The sequence below is a fragment of the Delphinus delphis genome, chromosome 16 (assembly GCF_949987515.2).
Source record: "Delphinus delphis chromosome 16, mDelDel1.2, whole genome shotgun sequence".
NCBI lineage: Eukaryota > Metazoa > Chordata > Mammalia > Artiodactyla > Delphinidae > Delphinus > Delphinus delphis.
In genome coordinates, this window is record NC_082698.1 from 56,275,865 (window position 1) to 56,298,625 (window position 22,761).

At 38.3% G+C, this 22,761-nt stretch overlaps 1 long non-coding RNA gene across 2 annotated transcripts in view; it reads left to right on the forward strand.

Moving 5' to 3' along the window:
* LOC132439428 (uncharacterized) overlaps positions 1 to 22,761 on the forward strand; it is a 103,849-nt gene that overhangs the window by 62,786 nt on the left and 18,302 nt on the right. The window contains exons 3-4 of one of the 2 annotated variants that reach the window (XR_009522353.1): positions 18,088 to 18,166; positions 19,369 to 19,445. This is a non-coding gene — a long non-coding RNA (uncharacterized lncRNA). The remainder of the gene's footprint in view (positions 1 to 18,087; positions 18,167 to 19,368; positions 19,446 to 22,761) is intronic. The other variant, XR_009522354.1, reaches the window with a different exon arrangement.

Below are 22,761 nucleotides of genomic sequence, written 5' to 3' on the forward strand. Positions count from 1 at the left end.
TTTGTCAGTTGCTTCATTTGCAAATATTTTCTCCCTAGTATCCCCCTACTGGGCATATACCCTGAGAAAAGCAAAATTCAAAGAGAGTCATGTACCACAATGTTCATTGCAGCTCTATTTACAATAGCCAGGACATGGAAGCAACCTAAGTGCCCATCGACAGATGAATGGATAAAGAAGATGTGGCACATATATACAATGGAATATTACTCAGCCATAAAAAGAAACGAAATTGAGTTATTTGTAGTGAGGTGGATGGACCCAGAGTCTGTCATACAGAGTGAGGTGAGTCAGAAAGAGAAAAACAAATACTGTATGCTAACACATATATGTAGAATCTTAAAAAAAAAAAAAGGTTCCAAAGAACCTAAGGGCAGGACAGGAATGAAGACGCAGATGTAGAGAATGGACTTGAGGACATGGGGAGTGGGAAGGGTAAGCTGGGACAAAGTGAGAGAGTGGCATGGACATATATACACTACCAAATGTAAAATAGATAGCTAGTGGGAAGCAGCTGCATAGCACAGGGAGATCAGCTGGTTGCTCTGTGACCACCTAGAGGGGTGGGATAGGCAGGGTAGGAGGGAGATGCAAGAGGGAGGAGATATGGGGATACATGTATATGTATAGCTGATTCACTTTGTTATAAAGCAGAAACTAACACACCATTGTAAAACAATTATACTCCAATAACAATGTTAAAATATATATATATCCTGAGCAGTATCTACTGTTTGGAGGACACTTTGTAGGGCAAGATACATTTTTCTAACTTCTAAAATACTTCTATTACTAACAGATTGTGGATGCAAATATTCTTTTTTTTACTTTTGAAAAGTTCCTATTTATTAATGTGCTTTTCTGTGCCTAAAAATAATTATTTTTTTTTTAACATGTTTATTGGAGTACAACTGCTTTACAATGGTGCATTAGTTTCTGCTTTACAACAAAGTGAATCAGTTATACATATACGTATATTCCCATATCTCTTGCGTCTCCCTCCCTCCCACCCTCCCTATCCCACCCCTCTAGGTGGTCACAAACCACCTAGCTGATCTCCCTGTGCCATGAAGCTGCTTCCCACTAGCTATACACCCTATGTTTGGTAGTGTATATATGTCCATGCCACTCTCTCACTTCGTCACAGCTTACCCTTCCCCTCCCCATATCCTCAAGTCCATGCTCTAGTAGGTCTGTGTCTTTATTCCCGTCTTACCACTAGGCTCTTAATGACATTTTTTTTCTTCTTAGATTCCATATATATGTGTTAGCATACGGTATTTGTCTTTCTGTTTCTGACTTACTTCACTCTGTATGACAGACTCCAGGTCCATCCACCTCACTACAAATAACTCAATTTCGTTTCTTTTTATGGCTGAGTAATATTCCATTGTATATATGTGCCACATCTTTAACGATTCATCTGTTGATGGACACTTAGGTTGCTTCCATGTCCTGGCTATTGTAAATAGAGCTGCAATGAACATTTTGGTACATGACTCTTTTTGAATTATGGTTTTCTCAGGGTATATGCCCAGTAGTGGGATTGCTGGGTCATATGGTAGTTCTATTTGTAGTTTTGTAAGGAAACTCCATACTGTTCTCCATAGTGGCTGTATCAATTTACATTTGCACGAGCAATGCAAGAGTGTTCCCTTTTCTCCACACCCTCTTCAGCATTTACTGTTTCTAGATTTTTTGATGATGGCCATTCTGAGCAGTGTAAGATGATATCTCATTGTAGTTTTGATTTGCATTTCTCTAATGATTAATGATGTTGAGCATTCTTTCATGTGTTTGTTGGCAATCTGTATATCTTTGGAGAAATGTCTATTTAGATCTTCTGCCCATTTTTAGATTGGGTTGTTTTTTTGTTATTAGGCTGCATGAGCTGCTTGTAAATTTTAGAGATTAATCCTTCATCAGTTGCTTCATTTGCAAATATTTTCTCCCATTCTGAGGGCTGTCTTTTGGTCTTATGGTCTCCTTTGCTGTGCAAAAGCTTTTAAGTTTCATTAGGTCCCATTTGTTTATTTCTGTTTTTATTTCCATTTCTCTAGGAGGTGGGTCAAAAAGGATCTTGCTGTGATTTATGTCACAGAGTGTTCTGCCTATGATTTCCTCTAAGAGTTTGATAGTGTCTGGCCTTACATTTAGGTCTTTAATCCATTTTGAGCTTATTTTTGTGTATGGTGTCAGGGAGTGTTCTAATTTCATACTTTCACATGCACCTGTCCAGTTTGCCCACACCACTTATTGAAGAGGGTGCCTTTTCTCCACTGTATATTCTTGCCTCCTTTATCAAAGATAAGGTGACCATATGTGTGTGGGTTTATCTCTGGGCTTTCTATCCTGTTCCATTGATCTATCTTTCTGTTTTTGTGCCAGTACCGTACTGTCTTTATTACTGTAGCTTTGTAATATAGTCTGAAGTCAGGGAGCCTGATTCCTCCAGCTCCATTTTTCCTTCTCAAGATTGCTTTGGCTATTCGGGGTCTTTTGTGTTTCCATACAAATTGTGAAATTTTTTGCTCTAGTTCTGTGAAAAATGCCAGTGGTAGTTTCATAGGGATTGCATTGAATCTGTAGATTGGTTTGGGTCGGAGAGTCATTTTCACAATGTTGATTCTTCCAATCCAAGAACATGGTATATCTCTCCATCTATTTGTATCATCTTTAATGTCTTTCATCAGTGTCTTATAATTTTCTGCATACAGGTCTTTTGTCTCCTTAGGTAGGTTTATTCCTAGATAATTTATTCTTTTTGGTGCAGTGGTAAATGGGAGTGTTTTCTTAATTTCACTTTCAGATTTTTCATCAATAGTGTATAGGAATGACAGAGATTTCTGTGCATTAATTTTGAATCCTGCTAGTTTACCAAATTCATTGATTAGCTCTAGTAGTTTTCTGGTAGCATCTTTAGGATTCTCTATGTATAGCATCATGTCATCTGCAAACAGTGACAGCTTCACTTCTTTTCCGATTTTGATTCCTTTTATTTCTTTTTCTTCTCTGATTGCTATGGCTAGAACTTCCAAAACTATGTTGAATAAGAGTGGTGAGAGTGGGCAACCTTGTCTTGTTCCTGATCTTAGTGGAAATGGTTTCAGTTTTTCACCATTGAGAGTGATGTTGGCTGTGAGTTTGTCATATATGGCCTTTATTAGGTTGAGGAAAGTTCCCTCTATGCCTGCTTCCTGCAGGGTTTTTTATCATAAATGGGAGTTGAATTTTGTCGAAAGCTCTGTCTGCATCTATTGAGATAATCATATGCTTATTTTCCTTCAATTTGTTAATATGGTGTATCACGTTGATTGATTTGTGTATATTGAAGAATCCTTGCATTCCTGAAATAAACCTCACTTGATCATGGTGTAGGATCCTTTTAATGTGCTGTTGGATTCTGTTTGCTAGTATTTTGTTGAGGATTTTTGCATCTATGTTCATCAGTGATACTGGCCTGTAGTTTTCTTTCTTTGTGACATCTTAGTCTGGTTTTGGTATCCGGGTGATGGTGGCCTTGTAGAATGAGTTTGGGAGTGTTCCTCCCTCTGCTGTATTTTGGAAGAGTTTGAGAAGGATAGGTGTTAGCTCTTCTCTAAATGTTTGATAGAATTCGCCTGTGAAGCCATCTGGTCCTGGGCTTTTGTTTGTTGGAAGATTTTTAATCACAGTTTCAATTTCAGTGCTTGTGATTGGTCTGTTCATATTTTCTATTTCTTCCTGGTTCAATCTTGGCAGGTTGTGCATTTCTACGAATTTGTCCATTTCTTCCAGGTTGTCCATTTTATTGGCATAGACTTGCTTGTAGTAATCTCTCATGATCTTTTGTATTTCTGCAGCGTCAGTTGTTACTTCTCCTTTTCATTTATAATTCTATTGATTTGAGTCTTCTCCCTTTTTTTCTTGATGAGTCTGGCTAATGGTTTATCAGTTTTGTTTCTCTTCTCAAAGAACCAGCTTTTAGTTTTATTGATCTTTGTTATCATTTCCTTCATTTCTTTTTCATTCATTTCTGATCTGATCTTTATGGTTTCTTTCCTTCTAATAACTTTGGGGTTTTTTGTTCTTCTTTCCCTAATTGCTTTAGGCGCAAGGTTAGCTTGTTTATTTGAGATGTTTCCTGTTTCTTAAGGTAGGATTGTATTGCTATAAACTTCCCTCTTAGAACTGCTTTTGCTGCATCCTATAGATTTGGATCATCGTGTCTCCATTGTCATTTGTTTCTAGGTATTTTTTTTTATTTCCTCTTTAATTTCTTCAGTGATACCTTCGTTATTAAGTAACGTATTGTTTAGCCTCCATGTGTTTGTATTTTTTACAGATCTTTTCCTGTAATTGATATCTAATCTCATAGCATTGTGGTCAGAAAAGATACTTGATATGAGTTCAATTTTCTTAAATTTACCAAGGCTAGATTTGTGACCGAAGATATGATCTATCCTGGAGAATGTTCAAAGAGCACTTGAGAAAAATGTGTACTCTGTTGTTTTTGGATGGAATGTCCTATAAATATCAACTAAGTCCATCTTGTTTAATGTATCATTTAAAGCTTGTGTTTCCTTCTTTATTTTCATTTTGGATGATCTGTTCATTGGTGAAAGTGGGGTGTTAAAGTCCCCTACTATGATTTTGTTACTGTCAATTTCCCTTTTTATGGTTGTTAGTATTCGCCTTATGTATTGAGGTGCTCCTATGTTGGGTGCATAAATATTTACAACTGTTATATCTTCTTCTTGGATTGATCCCTGGATCATTATGTAGTGTCCTACTTTGTCTCTTGTAATAGTCTTTATTTTAACTTCTATTTTGTCTCATATGAGAATTGCTACTCCAGCTTTCTTCTGATTTCCATTTGCATGGAATATCTTTCCATCCCCTCACTTTCAGTCTGTATGTGTCTCTAGGTCTGAAGTGGGTCTCTTGTAGACAGCATATATAGGGGTCTTGTTTTTGTATCCATTCAGTCAGTCTGTGTCTTTTGGTAGGAGCATTTAATCCATTTACATTTAAGGTAATAATCAATATGTATGTTCCTATTCCCATTTTCTTAATTGTTTTGGGTTTGTTATGGTAGGTCTTTTCCTTCTCTTGTGTTTCCTGCCTAGAGAAGTTCCTTTAGCATTTTTTGTAAAGCTGGTTTGGTGGTGCTGAACTCTCTCAGGTTTTGCTTGTCTGTAAAAGTTTTAATTTCTCCATCAAATCTGAATGAGATCCTCGCTGGGTAGAGTAATCTTGGTTGTAGGTTTTTCTTCTTCATCACTTTAAATATGTCCTGCCACTCCCTTGTGGCTTGCAGAGTTTCTGCTGAAAGATCAGCTGTTAACCTTATGGGGATTCTCTTGTGTGTTATTTGTTGTTTTTCCCTTGCTGCTTTTAATATGTTTTCTTTGTATTTAATTCTTGATAGTTTGATTAATATGTGTCTTGGCATGTTTCTCCTTGGATTTATCCTGTATGGAACTCTCTGTGCTTCCTGGACTTGATTACCTATTTCCTTTCCCATATTAGGGAAGTTTTCAACTATAATCTCTTCAAATATTTTCTCAGTACCTTTCTCTTTCTCTTCTTCTTCTGGGACCCCTATAATTCGAATGTTGGTGTGTTTAATGTTGTCCCAGAGGTCTCTGAGACTGTCCTCAGTTCTTTTCATTCTGTTTTCTTTATTCTGCTCTGCAGTAGTTATTTCCACCATTTTATCATCCAGGTCACTTATCCGTTCTTCTGCCTCAGTTATTCTGCTATTGATCCCTTCTAGAGTATTTTTAATTTTATTTATTGTGCTGTTCATCGTTGCTTGTTTCCTCTTTTGTTCTTCTAGGTCCTTGTTAAATGTTCCTTGCATTTTCTCTATTGTATTTCCAAGATTTTGGATCATCTTTACTATCATTATTCTGAATTCTTTTTCAGGTTGACTGCCTATTTCCTCTTCATTTGTTAGGTCTCATGGGTTTTTACATTGCTCCTTCATCTGCTGTGTGTTTCTCTGTCTTCTCATTTTGTTTAATTTACTGTATTTGCGGTCTCCTTTTTGCAGGCTGGAGGTTCATAGTTCCCGTTGTTTTTGGTGTCTGTCCCCAGTGGCTAAGGTTGGTTCTGTGGATTGTGTAGGCTTCCTGGTGGAGGGGACTAGTGCCTGTGTTCTGGTTGATGAGGCTGCATCTTGTCTTTCTGGTGGGCAGGTCATCTGATGTTTTGTTTTGGGGTGTCTGTGGCCTTATTATGATTTTAGGCAGCCTCTCTGCTAATGGATTTGGTTGTGTTCCTGTCTTGCTAATTGTCTGGCATAGGGTGTCCAGCACAGGAGCTTGCTGGTCGTTGAGTAAAGCTGGGTGCTGGTGCTGAGATAGCGATCTCTGGGAGATTTTCGCTGTTTGATATTACGTGGAGCTGGGAGGTCTCTTGTGTACCAGTGTCCTGAAGTTGGCTCTCCCACCTCAGAGGCACAGCCCTGACGCCTGGCTGGAGCACCTAGTGATTGTCCTCCACACGGCTCAGAATAAAATGGAGAAAAAGTAGAAAGAAAGAAGGAAAGAGGATAAAATAAAATAAAGTAAGATAAAATAAAGTTATTAAAATAAAAAATATTAAAAAAATTTAAAACCTTTTAAAAAAAAGAAACAAAATCTGGACGGTCAGAACCCTAGGACAAATGGTGAAAGCAAAGCTATACAGACAAAATCTCACACAGAAGCATACACATACACACTCACAAAAAGAGGAAAAGGGGAATAAGTAATATATCTTGCTCCCAACGTCCACCTCCTCAATTTGGGATGATTCATTGTGTATTCAGGTATTCCACAGATGCAGGGTACATCAAGTTGATTGTGGAGATTTAATCCGCTGCTCCTGAGGGTGCTGAGAGAGATTTCCCTTTCTCTTCTTTGTTCGCACAGCTCCCGGGGTTCAGCTTTGGATTTGGCCCCGCCTCTGCATGTAGGTTGCTGTAGGGTGTCTGTTCTTCGCTCAGACAGGTCAGGGTTAAAGGTGGAGCTGATTCGGGGGCTCTGGCTCACTCAGGCCGGGGGGAGGGAGGGGTACGGATGCAGGGCGAGCCTGTGGTGGCAGAGGCCGGCGTGACGTTGCAGCAGCCTGAGGCACCCTGTTCATTTTTCCGGGGGAAGTTGTCCCTGGATCCTGGGACCCTGGCAGTGGCGGGCTGCACAGGGTCCCGGGAGGGGCGGTGTGGAGAGTGACCTGTGCTCGCACACTGGCTTCTTCTGGCTTCAGCAGCAGCCTTAGCATCTCATGCCTGTCTCTGGGGTCCGCGCTATTAGCCACGTCTCACGCCCATCTCTGGGGTCCATGCTTTTAGCCACGGCTCGCGCCCATCTTTGGAGCTCCATTAAGCAGAGCTGTTAATCCCCTCTCCTTGCGCACCAGGAAACAAAGAGGGAAGAAAAAGTCTTGCCTGTTCGGCAGGGCCAGACTTTTCCCCAGACTCCCTCCCGGCTAGCTGTGGTGCACTAACCCCTTCAGGCTGTGTTCACACCGCCAACCCCAGTCCTATCCCTGTGCTCCGACCGAAGCCCGAGCCTCAGCTCCCAGCCCCGCCGCCCCGGCGGGTGAGCAGACAAGCCTCTTGGGCTGGTGGGTGCTCGTCGGCACCAATCCTCTGTGCGGGAATCTCTCCGCTTTGCCCTCTGCACCCGTTGCTGCACTCTCCTCCGCAGCTCCGAAGCTTCCCCCTCCGCTACCCGCAGTCTCTGCCTGCGAAGGGGCTTCCTAGTGTGTGGAAACCTTTCCAACTTCACAGCTCCCTCCCACTGGTGCAGGTCCCGTCCCTATTCTTTTTTTTTGCTGTTCGCGGGACTCTCGCTGTTGTGGCCTCTCCCGTTGCGGAGCACAGGCTCCAGACGCGCAGGCCCAGCGGCCAAGGCTCACGGGCCCAGCCGCTCTGCGGCATGTGGGATCCTCCCGGACCGGGGCACGAACCCGTGTCCCCTGCGTCAGCAGGCGGACTCTCAACCACTGCGCCACCAGGGAAGCCCCGTCCCTATTCTGTTGTCTCTGTTTTTTCTCTTTTCTTTTGCCCTACCCAGGTACCTGGGGAGTTTTTTGCCTTTTGGGAGGTCTGAGGTGTTCTGCCAGTGTTCAGTGGGTGTTCTATAGAAGCAGTTCCACGTGTAGATTTATTTCTGATGTATCTGTGGGGAGGAAGGTGATCTCCGCCTCTTACTCTTCCGCCATCTTCTCCAGAATCCAAACAAATATTCTAAGTAAGCTTTCTTTTTTTTTTTTTTTGCCTCTCTCATTATCTTGTTATTGTAACATAGATCAGGGGTTGGCAAACTTTTTTCTGAAAGGAATGAGATAGTAAATATTTCAGGCCTTGCAGTCTCTATGAACTCTGTTGCAAGTACTGCACCCTGATAATGTAGTGTCAAAACAACCATGGACAATACATTAAGGAAAGAGTGTGGCTGTGTTTCAATAAAACTTTATTTACAGAACAAGCAGTGGGCCACATTTGGTCTCTGGGTTGTAGTTTGCTAATCCCTGACATAGACTACAGGTCCCCATACAAGACAATGTCAAGTGCAAAAGAAAATCTGTTTATGAATAAAGAAACCAAGAACTTATTTATTGATTGACAGAAATGCACCCTGGAAGCTATAGTTGTCATTTATTTAAATTTTTTCTCCCAGTATTATTTTAATTGTCCTTCTGGTTTCTTAAGGATCTCTCACTCCATTTAATCCTACGACTATAAATCATGGCACTTTGTTCTCTACCACAATGGTAGGTCCTTAGCCAGGGTGGCCAAACTGAGAAGTGCCTTCCCAATGGTCACAGTGACTGGGAGGCAGGCACATGATTCAAGCAAGGCCAGTTAGAATCTTCCCTGAACTTGATATGTAAATAGTAGGAGACAGTTTTCTTCACTGAGGGTCTACTAAGAAAGGGGGCTGAAGATCTTTAACTTATACTAGCTATTTTGCCAGTCATTTGGTCAGTGCTTATGTTCAGAGCTACTCCAAGCAGAGATAAACAGAGTCTAGAGTCATGGCGACATTGTTTGGGAAGTTTAATCCAGCTATGTCCAGAGCCAGAGACATGCCAGGACTTCCTGGTTATGTGAGTCAGTGAATTCCATTTTAGCTTCAGCTAGTTTGAGTTGAGTTTCCATCAGCTGCAGACAGTAGATTATAGACAAAAATACTGCTTCATTGAATCTGGAAGGGGATAATTAACATTTGAATTCCTTGAATGTGCCAAGCATAATACATGCTAATCTTAGTTAAACTTAAAATAGCTTTATGTTTAAGGTTGAGAGAACAGGGACTCAGAGATAAGCGATTTGCTTGAAGTTACGTAAATTTTTGGTAGAGTTATGATTTGACTGCTAACATTTTTGACTCTGAAGACCATGCTCTTTATATGATACTAAGGAAGCATAGAAATTAAATGAAAAAAAGAGTAAAACTGATTTCTTCTAGGGCTCCACAACTGAGGGAGAGAATAAAGACGATGCTTGAAGCATCAGAAAGATTAGATGTAGTATATGACCTGTTAAGCAATCAATCATGGATAGTCTTTCAAAGCTTCTCTGAATCCTAGAATGGGGTGTTTCTAGCCTAACTGTCCACAGGCGAAAGCTGGAAAATGTTCCTCTTTTTCTCCTGCTTAGGGAGACCAGATTTCATATGTATGAAGGAAATGAGGCGCCAGGCAAGCCGTTCATTTCCATATCTCTAAGTGGGCTGTGTGAGCTTGACAAGGAAGGGCATGTAAGGGATATAAAATCACCATCAAAGATTCATGCTGAGGAAACTCTTCTTGAGAGCTATATGGAGACAGAAGTACAAGAGGGGCTTCTTTATAGGTGGAAAGAGGTGATAATTAAACATAATTTGTAGAGGGAAATTAACGGTGATGGACTTGAATCCTTTATAGCAAATGTAAATTTCAAGGCAATTTTGTGTGGAGAAGTAAAAAGCTATAATATATGGCTGAGTGGTATATGCTGACAGTAATGGTCCTCTTGTGCAGTGGGTTATTAAAGAGTTTCATCTCGTGGTTTTCAATAATGAAAAGGGAGGCAGTCTGGGGGCATTTTCTGAGATACGTCCCTTGTGTTGATGTAGCTTATACAACCAGTAGGTTATCTCAACAGCTGCATGGAAAAGGTTAAATTTGCTAAGGAGAGTAAAAGACTAAAATGTGAGAAGCATCCTATTTTAGAAAAATGTATTATTTCTTCTAAGAGACTAACAAACTGTGACCTTGGGCAAGTCATTTAATCTCTATGGCGCTTGATCTCTACATCCAGTGCAAGGATCTTATCCATGGCTTTTTCCAACTCCAGTAATCTATGATTCCTTCTCATGGTAAAAACACCCTCTTGGAATGAAGAAATGTCAGGGACATTTTGCTTGGAGTCACTTTCTCTCTCTCTTCCCTTATTTTTGAAATGGATTCTAGAATCAGCTCCAGGACTGCATGGCCTCCACTGAACAAGATACAGATATGGTGAAGAATCAGAGTCATTTGACAAAGCTTGATGTTCAAGCTTTCACAAAGATCTACAGAAGGAAAGCTTGTAGGGAAACCAATAGCTCCGTTTCACTGGGTCACAGTACGAATGACTATATGGGTTTGGGATGTGCTTGAATAGTCCTGGCTTGTGAGGATTGGACCTTGAGGAAATGAGAAATGGGATTCTGAAAGAAAGAAGAGATCATTTATTTTTGATAGTTTACTGCATTTATTAAACTTCTGGGGGTTGAATATGGAAAGATAGTATTAATATATCATGTTTTAAAGACCTTAATCATTCATGTTCTAGAGCAGAACTATCTTACTTTAGTATATTTGTCGAAACTGATTAACCAATGTTGACTCATGATTGGTAACTAAAGTCCAACTATTCAGATTTACTTAGTGTTTACCTAATGTCCCTTTTCTGTCCCAGGATTCCATCTAGAATAGAACACTACCTTTGGTCCTAATGACTCCTTAGAGCTCTTTAAAGTATGACAATTTCTCGAATATTTCTTGTTTTTGATGACTTTGACACTTCAGGGGAATACAGGTCAGGTATTGAGTAGCATGCTTCTCAAGTTGGGTTTGTCTGATTTTTTTTTTTTCTTGATTGCATTGGGCTTGCTGGCTTTTGGAAGACCACAGGGTTCGTAAAGTGATAGCTTTTTCACATCATATTAAGTGCATATTCTACCCATATTATTCATCACTCAAGATGTTAAACTTGATCACATGGCTGAGGTAGTGTTTGTCAACTTTCTCTACTGTAAAGTTACTCCCCTCACTTTTCTGTACTATATTTAGAGGGAAGTCAGTCCCTCCCACAATTAAGGGAGTGGGGAATTATGCTCCACCTATTTGATGAGAGAGTAACTACATAAATTGTCAGGAATTCTTCTGTATGGGAGATTTGCCTATTCTTATTAATTATTATTTATTACATCACTATAGACTCAGATATTTAGGTTTAGATTTATACATTGGGTTATATTCTAATACATGTTATTTATTTTATTGCTCAAGGTTTCAGTTTTGGACATTGGGAGCTCTTTCAGTTAGCTCCTGTGTCCCTCTGACATACTCTACTGGTTTTTGTTTTGTTTTGTTTTCCTTACTTCCTGACACTGTAAGATGCTCCAGGCTCATCCTGCATATCCTTGCCTTGGCTTTCAAAGCTGTCATTTCTCCTGGAAGCCCTAGTTTCTTTTCTTGGAGAATGATGTTTGAGGGAGGGAGGAACAGGGAATAAACTTTTAATGGATACAGAGTTTCAGTTTGGGAAGATGAAAAAAGTTCTGGAGATGAATGGTGGTGATGGTTGCATAATAATGTGAATATCCTCAATTAATGCCACTGAACTATACACTTAAAATTGCTAAAATGGTAAATTTCATGTTATGTATATTTTACCACAATTCTAATATGCTTTGTTTAAAAAACAAAGAAACCTTCCAACTTGTTTCCAATGAATGAGAGTTCCTGTTGCTCCACATTCTCACCAGCATTTAGTTGTCAGACTTTGTTTTGGGGTTTTTGTTTCATCTATTGTAATAGGTGTGTAGTGATGTCTCATTCTTGTTTTGATAGTGGTATCTGACTGCTATCTGAATTTGCATTTCCCTAATGACATATGCTGTTAAGTGTCGTTCCATATGCTTGTTTGCCATTTGTATATCCGCTTTGCTGATGTGCTTGATACTTTACTCTTTTTAAATTGGCTTATTTTTTATTGCTGAGTTTTAAGAATTCTTTGTGCATTCTGGATACAAGTCCTTTATCAGATATGTGATTTGCAAATATTTTCTAGCAGTCTGTGGCTTTTCATTCTCTTAACAATGTATTTCACAGAGCAAGTTTTTAATTTTAATAACATCCAGCTTAGCCACTTTTTCATGGATCATTCTTTTGGTTTTTGTACCTAAAAGGTCATAACCAATGTATATCATACTAGTTTTCTTCTTGAGGTGTCTATGTGTAAAGAGAGATGTCCATTTGTTTCAGTACTATTTATTGGAAAGACTACTCTTTCCCCATTGAACTGCCTTTGCACCTTTGTCAAAAATCAGGTGATTATGTGGTATCTTTATTCTCTTCCACTGATCTATGTGTTTATTCTTTCACCAAAACTGCACTGTCTCTAAAAGAAGTATAAGGCATATTATGTATTTTTTAAAATTTAATTTTTATTTTATATTGGGGTATAGTTGATTCACAATGTTGTGTAGGTTTCAGGTGTATATAGCAAGGTGAATTGGTTATACATATATCCATTCTTTTTCAGGTTCTTTTCCCATATAGGGTATTACAGAATACCGAGCAGAGTTCCCTGTGCTATCAGTAGGTCCTTGTTGATTTTATATATAGTAGTGTGATTTTTTTATAGCCATTATTTTGTATTTTATTATTAATTTATTTTTGGCCATGCCACACAGCTTGCAGGTGTATCACCTTTTTAGATTCCAAATATAAGTGATATCATATTTGACTATCTCTGACTGACTTCACTTAGTATGATAATCTCTAGATCCAACCATGTTGCTGCAAATGACATTATTTTTTATGGCTGAGTAATAGTCCATTGTGTGTGCACATATACATACATATGTAGGTGTGTGTATACATATATGTATATATATATAAAAATATACACACATACACCACATCTTCTTTATCCATTTATCTGTCGATGGACATTTAGGTTGCTTCCATGTCTTGGCTATTGTAAACAGCACTGCAGTGAACATTGGGGTGCATGTGAACCATGGTCTTCTCTGGATATATGCCCAGGAGTGGGACTGCTGGATCATATGGTAGCTCTATTCATACTGTTCTCCGTAGTGGCTGTACCAATTTACATTCCCCAAATCAGCATAGGAGGGTTTCCTTTTCTCCACACCCTCTCCACCATTTATTGTTTGTAGACTTCTTGATGATGGCCATTCTGACTGGTGTGAAGTAGCTGCAGTTTTGACTTGCATTTCTCTAATAATTAGTGATGTTGAGCATCTTTCCATGTGCTTTTTGGCTATCTGTATGTCTTCTTTGGTGAAATGTCTACTTAGGACTTCTGCCCATTTTTTGACTGGGTTGTTTTTTTTTTGACATTGACCTGCATGTACTGTTTGTAGATTAATCCCTTGTCAGTTGCATTGTTTGCAAATATTTTCTTGCATCCCGTAGGTTGTCTTTTCATTTTGTTGATGGTTTCCTTTACTGTGCAAAAGCTTTTAAGTTTAACTAGGTCCCATTTGTTTAGCTTTGTTTTTATTTCCATTCCTCTAGGAGATGGATTGAAAAAGATCTTGCTGCGATTTATGTCCAAGAGTGCTCTGCCTGTGTTTTCCTCTAGGAGTTTTATAGTATCTGGTCTTCCATTTAGGTCTTAAATTGATTTGTGTATGGTATTAAAGAATGTTCTAATTTCATCCTTTTACATGCAGCTGTCCAGTTTTCCCAGCACCACTTATTGAAGAGGCTGTCTTTCCTCTATTGTATATTCTTGCCTCCTTTGTTGTAGATTAATTGACCATAGGTGCATGGGTTTATTTCTGGGCTTTCCATCCTGTTCCATGGATTTATATTTCTGTTTTTGTGCCAGTATCATATTGTTTTGCTCACTGTAGCTTTGTAGTATAGTCTGAAGTCAGGAAGATAGTCTGAAGTCAGGAAGCTTGAGTCCTCCAGCTCTCTTCTTCCTCAAGATTGCTATTTGGGGTCTTTTGTGTTTCCATACAAATTGTAAAATTTTTTGTTCTGTGAATAATGCCATTAGTAATTTCATAGAGATTGCACTGGATCTGTAGATTGCCTTGGGTGGTATGGTTATTGTAACAATATTCTTTCAATATAAGAACACAGTGTATCTTTCCATAGAACACAGTATATCTTTCCATATGTTTGTGTCTTCTTCAACTTCTTTCATTAGTTTCTTACAGTTTTCAAAGTACATGTCTTTGGCCTCCTTATGTAGGTTTTATTCCAGTGTTTCTTAAATTTTCGTGAAACTACTTCAGTTTTTTTCTTAGGACACAAAACAAGCATGAATCATATCAAGAAAGCTCTAACTCCAGGCCACTAAGATTTCTTCATTAAATTTTTCTAGAAATTTTTAGTTATCAGTTTTAGATCTGTGATCCATGATGAGTGAGTTATTCACTGTATATGGTGTGAGATTAGGGTTGAGGTTTATTTTTTCAATATGAGGCCCAGTTGTTTCAGCACAATTTGTTGAAAAGAATTGTCTTGCTCCCATTGTATTTCCTTGGCAGATTTGTTCAAAATCATATGGGTGCAATACTATTTCTGGACTGTCTATTCCATTAAAATATATGTCTATCACACTGTTTTAATTACTGTAGCTTACTATAAAGTCTTGCTAACTAGTTTTACACTCCAAGGATCAACACTTTCAAAATAGCCTTGACTATCCTGGCCTTTCCACTTCCATAAATTTTAGAATCAAATTGTCAAAATCTCTTGGGATTTTGATTGAGATTGCATTGAGGCACCACATTAATTTTGTAAAATTTGACATTCTCTCAGTAATATTTTGCAGTTTTCAACATACACCTCTTGTACAGATTGTCTTATATTCATCTGTAAATATTTCATGTTCATGATATTGCAAATGGTATTTTTATTTAATCCAATTATAAGTTGCTAGTATAGTATATAGAAATACTATCAATTGTGTATAAACACTGTGTCCTGCCATCTTACTAAAATCACTCATCAGTTTGCATAGTTTCTTGTAGATTCTTTGGATTTTCTACTTAGATGATCATGTTATCTACAAATATGTATAGTCTTCTTCGTTCCTTTTCAATCTGTTCATTTTACTTATTTTTTCTTACCTTATTGCACTAGTTAAGATCTCCCACACAAAATTAAATATTGAGCTGGTGAGAGCAGACATCCTTGTTTCTTTCCTATCATGGACATAAAGCATTTAGCCTTATGGATGATGTCAGCTGTAGGTTTTTCATCAGGTTGAGGAATTTTTCTTCCTACTAAGTGAAAAAGACGTAAGTAAGTGGTGAGGTATATTATCAGTTGTTGCCATAGTGTACTGTCAGTGCAGTGCAATTCCAAGCAAACTTCCAAAAGGCTTTTTGGTAGATATTGAAAAGCTGTTGCTAAAATTCTTATGGAAACGTAAAGGACCTAGAAATGCTAAAACAACTTTAGAAGACTTTGTTTGAAAAGTTGCAGGGATCATACTAGCTGACTTCAAGAGTTGTTCTAAAGCTACAGTAATCAAAAACTGTGATGTTAGAGTCAAGATAAATGAACAATAGACTAGAATAGAGAAACTAGAAATAGATATGGTTAGTTGACTTTCAACAAAGAAGGAAAAATTACTTGATGGAGAATAAATAGCTGTTTCAACAAATGCTGAAAAAAGTTGATATCAATATTCAAAAAAATGAAAGATAACAAATTCATGTCTTGCAATATTTACAAAAAATTAACTCAAACTCTGGATCTAAATATAATACCTAAAACTATAAAATTTCTAGAATAAACTGTAGGAGAAAAGCTTTCTTACCAAAAGGAGAAACCGACTTTATCCAAGTTAAGGACTTCTGCTCTTCTAAAAAATGAAGAGACAGGCCACAGAGTGGTAGAAAATATTTGCAGTCAGTCAGTCACATATATCTGATAAAGGACTTATAAAGAACATTTTATGGCTAGAAGTCCCAACATAATATGTATTATGTTTTGGAGAAAAGAATAGAGAGAGAATGAATGAAAAGCAATAAGAGTAACACAACAGGGCTTCCCTGGTGGTGCAGTGGTCAAGAATGCAGGGGACATGATCCCTGTTCCGGGAAGATCCCACATGCCGTGGAGCAACTAAGCCTGTGTGCCACAACTACTGAGCCTGCACGCCTAGAGCCTGTGCTCTGCAACAGGAGAAGCCCCCGCGCAGCAATGAAGACCCAACGCAGCCAAAAATTAATTAAAAAAAATAAAGTAACACAACAGCACCCAAACTATATTGACGCATTGTGTATACACCTCAGGGCATTGTCAGTAAAGAGAAAAATCTACGTATTCACATCTTTGCCTCAGAACAGGCTTCAGGAATTCAGGTAACAACACTAGGTTTGTCAACAACAGTATTGGCAACAAGAAGGCAGTGGAACGCTTGCAAAGTACAGATGGAAATTCCTTGATTTTAGAACTCTATGCCCCCAGATACTGGTCAGGTAAGGGTGAGCTTGAACTCAGAAGTTCTAGAGTTTATAGGCTGTGTCTGAAAATACCTACTTTTTAGAGGCTGAATTACATCAGGAAAAATAGTCAATCCAGAAAGAAGCAGGAGTATGTGTGAAGATACAGTTAACAGAAGTGAGAACTCCTCGTTGCTAGGCCTAAATAAGTATTTGTTATGAAAAGAAAGGAATCTTAACAAGAATATGAACTAATCTTCTAGGCATTTTCCACACGGACGTTGGGGCAGAGGCAAGGGGAAGAAAACTGAAAGCGTGTGAAATTTTTACATTGGTCTGGATGACACGTTACTCGTTAGCTGATTCCAGACTTTAAATGAAATAAAAACTACAGCAAGTTACAGAATTACCTCACATAGGGGACTGCTCAGTTAATGATGTTGGACCATAACAGCTCTTGAAATAGTATACCCTTTAGTATACCATTTTTTGGACACCACTCTTTTTTTGTTTCAGCATAATGACATCACCTAAAAACACACTAAGTAGATGCCCTCTGAGACGTGGTGTTTTCTAAGATGTTACATTTTCAAGCAGAGTCCTTCACCAATTTACTAGACACACTTTCTAGTCAGAGAATATCATATGAAACAAATTTAAACTGCAGGTCATGGTTCAATGAGCCACAGCATTTTTATTGGTGAATTTATGCCAAGTGAGAAGGATGAAGAGTTGCTTCTTCAGTCTGTGCACTTTTTCCATATGTTTCTAGACTTACCCTTTATTTTTCCTAGATTGCTGTTTTTGAGTGCATGGTAAAAACATAAACTCCAATTGTTAACTAAGTAAGAGGTGCAGAATGATGAATGCACCTTCCAAAGAGCAAGCCCTGGCCCTCTTCTCCACCGAACACCACTTACTCTAAACTTTTCATTCTATGTAGAGTACACTAAATCTGTATTACATTATGTATTTATTGGGTTTTAAAGTATTGTTTATCATCTCACATAAAGTTAATTGTTCAATGTACCTATTTGTGCAAATTATGTGGGTCTCTAGGCTTGAAATGAAGCACATCTAATTTTTCCCGTTCCCAGTTGATAGACATGGGTTTATCTATTTCAGCTCTAACATGTAAAAGAGCTTACAAGTCATCGCTCTTGGCAGTGCAAAAAAAGTTCTTGAGTCTATCAAAGAACTGGGGCCACAGGGAAAACTGTCCCTCTAAAATCAGAGAGATTGGTGCATCCAGAGAAATACAGCACTAGAAATTTGCTTACCTGGAGGGGAAGCCACAAGTTGTATAAACACTTCGTTTAGTAGTAATCTTGACAAGTTGCTGTAAGCTGAGTGCTAACTAGCTTGATCCCGACACATTCCTGGGGGCTGCAATCACTTACACTGTTTTGGGCTTTCCTTCTAGGAACCCTACAGCTTTGCACAGTATGGATTCAAGAAAAATCTCCTGCGGCTCTGACAAAGGAAGGGGGAAAGCAGCAAGGGTAATCCTCTCATTTTCTTCTCTATAACAAAGACTGACTTATCTCACCTGGGGAAAGAGATTTCCTTCCCCTTGTAGTCCCTTCTAGCATTTGTATTTCACCTAAGAGCAGAAAGACAAAGTTAACAGGGGACAGAAGTTCAAGGAAATATACTGGGAACTTGGTACAAGGAAGATGGGAGGAGCTATGTACCTTGAAGAGGGACAGAAACAGTTGGGAAGGCCACTCTGAGACAAATCTCCACTCAAAGACTATTTCTTACCTCCTCTGCACCCAACAAACATAGCCCCCCTCTGAGAAGTATGGATAGGACAAAGAAAAGCCTTAAAGCCCAAAGAGGAAACAAATAATGACACTAGGTAGTACAGACTCCACATTCCTCTGTAGCTATAGCAAACATTAAAGCAGTCCAGCTCATATCCAGATTACCATAAATCCTGCCCCTAAAAGGTCTATTTACCTGTAGGTACTATTGATACATGACAACTTTTACTTTTTTATTAAAAGGCATACTGAAAGGCAGTTTGGGAAGAAAAAGCAATCATCATAAGAGATAAGGCATTTGGAATATAACCATGATTAATAATATGTTAATTAAAAAATAGGCAGCATGCAAGATCAAATGGGTAATGTCAGGGTAATGTCAGCAGAGTTGTGGAGATTTCAAAAGTAAATGTTAGAAATCAAAAACAGTTAATGCTTTGGGTGGCTCATAAGTAGACTTAAGGAAAGAATCGGTAAACTTGAAGATAGATCAAGAACTGGCAGAAAGAGAGAATGGGGCAGAAGAAGAAATGTTTGAGGGAGGTAATCATTGCTGAGATGGTACCAAAGTTATTGACAGACACCAAACCACAATTTTCAGAAGCTCAGAGAACACCGAGTAAGATAAATACCAAAACCCACCACACCTACATGTATTATCTTCACCTGTAGAAAAACCAGAGACAAAGAAAATCCTGAAAGAAACTAAAGAGGGAAAGAAACCTTCCCAATATAGGAACAAGGGTAAGAACACAGCCCATGCAAGCAAAAGGAGAATACTGTAAAATGTTGAAAGAAAATGGCCAACATAGAATTCAATGCAATGTCTAGCAAAAGTATTTTTTTAAAGTAAAGGAGCCAGAGACTTTCTCAGACAAAAACATAGCGAACTTGTTACCAGCAGCACAGTCCTATTAAAAAACTAAAACTTTCTTCAGGCAGATGGAAATTATCTACCTTAAGAACTTGGATCTACCTAAGGAAAGGAAGAGTGTCTGTCAGAGAAGGAATAGAGGTAAATATTTTATTATTCTTTATTCATCTAAAAGACATCTTTTTGTTCAAAGCAATAAAGGAACAAGGTATTGGGTAACTATAGCATATCAGTAAGTGAAATGTATTACAGAAATGTCACAAAGGATGGTTGGAGGAATTGAAAATACTCTGTTGTATGGTCCCTGTACTATACATGAAGTTGTATAATGTTATTTGAAAGTCGATTTAGATTGTTTGTAATCTATGTATTGTGAACCCTAAGAAAAGACACTTTAAAAGGAAATATGATACATCAAGAGGAGATAAAAGAGAATCATATAAAATTCTCAATTAAAACCAAAGGAGACAGAGAAACAGGAGGTAAAAAGAAGGAAAGAACAAATGTACTGTTTAGAATATAGTTTCAAAGATGGCAGATTTTAATCAAACTATATCAATAATCACTTTAAATATAAACAAAGTCCACGATTGTCAGACCAGAGGAAAAATGTGCCATCTAGAAGAAAGCCACTTTAAATGTAAAGACTCCAGCTAAAGTAAAGCAATGGTAAATGATGTAACAGGCTAACATTAATCAAAATTAAGCTGCAGTAACTATATTAATTTCAGATGAAACAGATTGTCAGGGATTGAAGAAGGATAATGATAGAGGGAAGTCAGTTCTCCAAGAACACATGAAAAATCATAAACATGTATGTAACTAACCAAAGAGCATCAAAATGCATGAGACTATGGAGACTTCAACACAACTCTGTCGGTAATTGATAGATTAGGTTAGGCAGGCGAAAAATCAGTAAAAACGTAAGTGACCTGGACAACACTATAAATCAATTTGATCAAATTGACATAAGTAGAATACTCCATCAAACAAGAGGAGAACACACATTCTTCTCAAGAACACGTGAAATAGTCACCAAAATAGAAAGAACGATACACTAGGCCATAACATACACCTTAACATTTTTAAAAGAATAGAAGTCATGTAGAGTATGCTCTCAGATCACCACAGCATCAAACAAGAAATCACTAACAGAAAGATATAGCTGGAAAATTCCCAAATATTTGGATATTAAACAGCACACTTCTAAGTAATCACTAGGTCAAATAAGTTTCAAAGAAATTTTAAACTAAATGAAAATATAACATCAAAATGTGCTGAGAGGGAGAGTTATAGCATTAAGCACATATATTAGAAAAGAAGACAGATTTGCAATTGATTACCTAACTCTCCATCTAAGAAAACTACAGTAAGAAGAACAAATTGACCCTAAAGCAAGCAGAGGAAACAAATTATAAAAACTAGAGGAGAAGGCAACAGAAGTTAAACTAGGAAAACACAGAGAAAATGAATGAAACCAATAAGTGCTTATTTGAAAAGATTAATAAAAATTGATCAGGCTCTACACAGCTCAATCTGAAAAAGATGATACAAATTACAAATATCAGGAATGAGGCAGGGGTCACACTACTCCCAAGGACATTAAAAGGATAAAAAGAAGTACTATGAACAACTCTATGCCCACAAATTTGATAACTTAGATAAAATGATCTAATGTCTTAAATTACAAAAATTACCAAATCTCACTTAAGGAGAGACATAGATAATCTGAATGGTACCACAGCTATTAAAGAAATTGAGTTCATCATTTACAGCCTTTCAAAAGTGAAATCACCAGGTTCAGGTGATTTAACTGGTGAAGTCAACCACACTTTTAAAGAAAAAATGATACCAATACTCCACAATATCTTTAAAATTTGCTCTTCATGAGGGAACACATCCCAACTCATTTTATGAGGCCATCATTACCCTAAAACAAAAACTTGGTAAAGACACTACGAGAAAGAAAACTACAGGCCCATATAGCTCATAAACGTAGACAAAAGATTTTTAACGCAATACAAGTAAGTGGACTCCAGCAACATATAATACAGCACTACTGAGCAGAGTTCATTCCAGGGAGTCAAGGACAGTTTGATATCATAAATCAATCAACTTCACTATTTTAGCAGACTGAATAAAACCATCTTCTCATTTAACAAAATGCAGCACCCATTTAGGATTTTTAAAAATTAGAATTAAAGGGAATTTCCTTAACCAGTGAAGGATATATTAAAGAACCCCTATAGCTGACAGTATAAGACACTGAATACTTGCTTCCTAAGTTTTGGACCAAAAAAAGATGCCATCTCTTACTACATACATTCAATTATAATAGAAATCCCAGTGCAATAAGAAAAGAAGAAGAATAAAAGTTACACAGCTTGGAAAGGAAGCACGGATTACATGTCTATGTAGAAACTCTACCATGTTATAAAAAACAAATAAACCCTTGGCATTAATAAGGGGGTATACAGCAAGGTTATAGGATACAAGCTCAGTGTACAAAACTCAACTGCTTTCCTTTACATAAGCAAACAAACAATTGAAATTTAAAACATTTTAAACACATCATATACAATAGCACCTAAAAAGGAAGTACTTAGCTGTAAATCAAAAAAATATGGACAGGATCTGTATGTGGAAAACTATAAAACACTGGTAAGATAAATCAAAAAAAAGATCTAGATAAATGAAGAGAGAGTCAAAACTCCTGCACTAGAAGTTTCATAATTGTTAAGATGTCAGTTGAACTTGTTCTACAGAGCTGCTGAAATCCCAATCAGAGTCCCAGCAAGCTGTTTTTGGTAACTAATTCTAAAATTTATAGGGAAAAGCAAAAGACAGAGAACAGTTCCACAATACTGAATCAAGAACAAAGTTGAAGGGCTCACATTACCAAACTTCAAGACATAATAGGAGGAGGGAGGAGTTGAGGAAGATGGCAGAAGAGTAAGACGCGGAGATCACCTTTCTCCCCACAGATACACCAGAAATACATCTACACGTGGAACTGCTCCTACAGAACACCTACTGAACACTGGCAGAAGAACTCAGACCTCCCAAAAGGCAAGAAACTCCCCAGGTACCTGGGTAGGGCAAAGCAAAAGAAAAAAGAAAAAACAGAGACAAAAGAATAGGGACAGGACCTGCACCAGTGGGAGAGAGCTGTGAAGGAGGAAAGGTTTGCACACATTAGCAGCCCCTTTGTGGGCAGAGACTGTGGGAGGTGGAGGGGGGAAAAGCTTTGGAGCCACCGAGAAGAGCGCAGCCACAGGGATGTGGAGGGCAAAGCAGAGAGATTCCTGCACAGAGGATGGGTGCTAACCGGCACTCACCAGGCCGAGAGGCTTGTCTGCTCACCCGCCAGGGCGGGGGGGGGGGACTGGGAGCTGAGGCTCGGGCTTCGGGAGAGTACTGACAGCTTGAACACAGCCTGAAGGGGTTAGTGCACCAC